The following is a 4,388-nucleotide window of genomic DNA, read 5'->3' as shown; positions in this document are numbered from 1 at the left end:
TTGCAGGTGGATTTATCCAGTATCCAAAAATGTGCTCTTTTCAAATTAAATGTTCCTTTTTTGTGAGAATTCATTCAGTGTTATATTTAAAAACTACACAGTAACTGCACATAACGAGAGGGGAAAAATAGTTTTCATTGCATTTTATATATGTATTTTATGTGATATTGCAGATGCTTTTATCCAAAGCAGCTTACAACTGGGGAACACATCTCAACTCTGAAGCAATCTGTCACAGCCAGCAATATCCATAGTATACAGTGTTTTTATGTAGGCTATATTTGTGTAAAACTGAACTAAGCAACTGAACACATATTATAAGCTACTGCATTGCATCTAACCTTCAACCAAAGGTAATTTCGTGTGGCTCAACATCACCCTGCAGCACCCCTTATACACTAATAATGTAGTTAATTTTCTCAAAGGGACAGAATGAGTTGTATGACATCACATCACCACCTTTATGGAACATATACAGTATATAGATGTGTTTTGTAGTGTTTATCTTAAAATATAACTAGAAATATTATGATAAAGAAATCTTTCCGTTGCATATCTGACCTTAACCTTTGAACCTGTGTCCTTTAGTTTACACTGAGTGAATAATAGCTGTAATCAAACATAATACTGCATTGATTAGGGAGAAGAAGGCGAAGAAAATGCCAGGAGTGAAATTTGCCCTCTGATTATCAATTTTATGGTTACTTTTTTATTTGGCAAGATAGATCCTGTTGCATATAGACTGCAAATCATTCCTGTTGTTAAAAGACTCAGTCTGTTGACTGGAAAGAATGAAAGAAAATGGCTACATCCGCTTTTCTGTAACGCTGTCCCATGAGTGGAGGAAACCACTTCACATTCCTGAGATAATCAACACTGCAGGCTGAGAGAATTATGCTTACAGTATATGCATCTAAAATTGTATTAATTCATTTTTAAATGATTTAGCACATTATATAAAATGTATATAATTAATAGAATGTGATTAATCCTCTTTGAATATATATAATGATTACTTTAGAGAGTTACAAAATACATAATTGAATTTGAATATGTCTGTTAGAAAAATTATTCTATAGAGTTCTTAACTGGATGTTTTTTTAAATCAGTGAATATTTACATTAAAGCAAGTACCAATACCTAAGTTGACTGATAATTGTATGCACTGTATGGGGGGAAAAATCAGTAGGAATACAGGAAGGGTACAGGTAATTTTCTGCCAGTAGTTTACTTACATTTTACTGACATTTACTGACATGACCACAATGCAATGTGTAATTCAAAATACGAGGAAAACACCTGTAAAAAATCAATACGGAAAGTTCCTTCATGTATATTACTGTATATTGCGCCCTATTTTTCAGTCTTTTCTTAGAGTGTGTGACAAATATGTTTCTCAGTATGAAAAGTATACACAGCAAAATCCCCAGAGTTAAATCAACTCTGCTCAGAGTACATATTGTCCCAATCTAAAGCATGTTAAAGTAACACTGAAGCAGAGTTACCACTGTTGAGGATTATGTGATACGTTTTCATGTCTAATAGCCTGAGCAGTAGTTGTTCATCTTCAACATTGTTAACTGCAGTTTTTCTTTAATAATGATCACGCATCAATTAAATAATTGCTTAATTATCCCATTAACTTTAACTCAGCTTCAGTGTTACTTTAACACTCTGTAGATTGGGACAATATGTACTCTGAGCAGAGTTGATTTAACTCTGGGGAGTTTAATGTGATCCTGAAAGTCACTGTGTGAATGATTGATGAAAGGTCAAATCACACAGATCATCACGGGATATTGTTATTATTATTTGAATATATCAATCTAAATGCAAGAATCATTTTTAAGTCATTTGAACTCAGTTTAATGGTGTACAGTACGTCTCTCCTAAAGACCCTGCTGGAGTGCCAACTAGTGACCGAACATGGAAAAACAACATGCTATTTTACAAGATCAAAGGTCTTAAAAACTGATACAGTATGTGGAAACTTCCCTTTTTTTAAAAGTATATTTAAAAAACAATTATATTATATTAATAATTATTTTGTCACATATTTAGTTACGTGCTCACTGCCTGATCCTGTTCTTTAGTTGTTCTTGTATGCGTGTGTATTTTCATGCTTCATGGTCTGGTTTGCATGGCCTACACAGCAAAATCCCCAGAGTTAAATCAACTCTGCTCAGAGTACATATTGTCCCAATCTAAAGCATGTTAAAGTAACACTGAAGCAGAGTTACCACTGTTGAGGATTATGTGATACGTTTTCATGTCTAATAGCCTGAGCAGTAGTTGTTCATCTTCAACATTGTTAACTGCAGTTTTTCTTTAATAATGATCACGCATCAATTAAATAATTGCTTAATTATCCCATTAACTTTAACTCAGCTTCAGTGTTACTTTAACACTCTGTAGATTGGGACAACATGTACTCTGAGCAGAGTTGATTTAACTCTGGGGTTTTTGCTGTGTAGGCTAAATACTGGTAAGGTCTTAAACCCCTTAACTGTCACCGTCCCACCTGTGGGACGTTTGGCGCTCTTTTTTTTTGTTGTCTTTTTTCTCTATCAAATCTTTTAGTAATCGTCATAAATCATATATCATTTGAAAGCTTAGAAGCCCAAGATTCATCCTGTGAAAACCATTTCGAAATCAGACATTGCGTTACCATGGAAATGGTACTTTAAAATCTTTTGGCAGTCTCCTCCCCCTTAGTGGGCAGTGTCAAGTGTCATATTACAAAATGAATTACAGTCTTTTAGAATCAAAACTTTTTATAATCTTGACAAAAAACATATCATTGGAAAGGTCTGAGTCTCAGGATGTGGTTATTTTGAGATAGAAGTAATATTGACAGAGAATTCTAGACATTTGTGACAGAAAAATGCATTAAAAAATTCTATGGAGTTTGGATGGCACCCGGTGGCTGTTTGTGGTATAACGCCCTAAATAAAATCTCACAGGAACCTACATTTTTTTCATATAAACTTCAAATTTGGAACATAACTTATTTAGACATAAGGCTATAATTTTATACCAATTTTAGAGTAAAACCTGATATGTAAAATATTTATTATATATAAAATAAAATTAATATAGTGCATTTTCTTTACAGTAAATTTAAACTACTATAACTTTTTGATACTTAAATTTCACTTTTGCGATAATTTGCTGATTTTCTTCTTTAAAAAGAGACCAACCTTATGTCTGTATTCCAAAATTTTCATAAATTACAACAATTTAAGTTTGGATAGTGCACCTGCATGCCTATTTTAAAAAATGGGGGGTGACAGTTAAAGGGTTAAAGGAGGAGTTGTTGGAAATATGATCTCTTGATTAATATAATAACAGAGCATAAACCATACATAAATCTTCGTTCTAGTTAATCTTTTTTATTTTCTTCATGTTCATGGTGACTTCTCTAAATTACACTGTTCAGTAAAAAACACATAGTGCTGTCAAATGATTAATTGCGATTAATCGCATACAAAATAAAAGTTTTTGTTTGCATAATGTATGTGTGTGTTCATGTATATTTATTATGTATACATAAATACACACACATACAGTATATATTTTGAAAATATTTACATGTATTTACATGTCTATATTTATATTCATATAATTTATATTTTAAATAAATATATTTTTTATATAAACATAACCTATTTTTCTGAAATATATACATGTATGTGTGTGTATTTATATATATACATAATACATATACACAGCACACATACATATATATATTATGTAAACAAAAAACGTTTATTTTGGATGCAATTAATCGCGATTAATCATTTGACAGCACATTCTTATATAACTTTTAAGTAAAAAAAAATGCCTGATACATAAACCTACCTAATCATTTCCTGAGATCGATATGCATAAAGTGTATTATTCAGCAGTGCTAACATGTTCTTTTTTCTTATTTTTTTCTCATTGTGTGTGTCCCTTCTGCATGTGCCCTCACCATGGTGACTGTGGTCATTAGCTGCTTTATTCCCACTGCTGGGTTGCCTATGGCAGCAGGAGACATGGAGGAGGCTGAAGCTCTCACTCTGTCACTTTCTTTTTAGATGCACATAAACAAGTAGTTGGCCCTCTTAAGTTGTCTTAAATAAGAGAGGGGACTGTGAAAGCAGTTAACCCTAAATAGCCCTCACTGATGAAACAAGGGTGTAACTACAGTAGCCTATGTCCTGTAAATGTGGGAAAACATGTTTAATTATTGGTTACTTTGAACCAAGAACGGTATACAAACTACATGCAAACCATTAAATGTCCCCAACAAAATATGTTTTAAAGTACTCAGTGTAATAGGCCTAAATGGTCTTTAAACTTCCCATAATGTTTTTATTTGAGGATCTTATTGATAATACTGTCAT

Source organism: Sinocyclocheilus rhinocerous, unplaced genomic scaffold (genome assembly GCF_001515625.1).
Source record: "Sinocyclocheilus rhinocerous isolate Xijiao unplaced genomic scaffold, SAMN03320098_v1.1 scaffold682, whole genome shotgun sequence".
Classification (NCBI taxonomy): Eukaryota; Metazoa; Chordata; class Actinopteri; order Cypriniformes; family Cyprinidae; genus Sinocyclocheilus; species Sinocyclocheilus rhinocerous.
Note: the sequence above shows the minus strand (reverse complement) of the source record.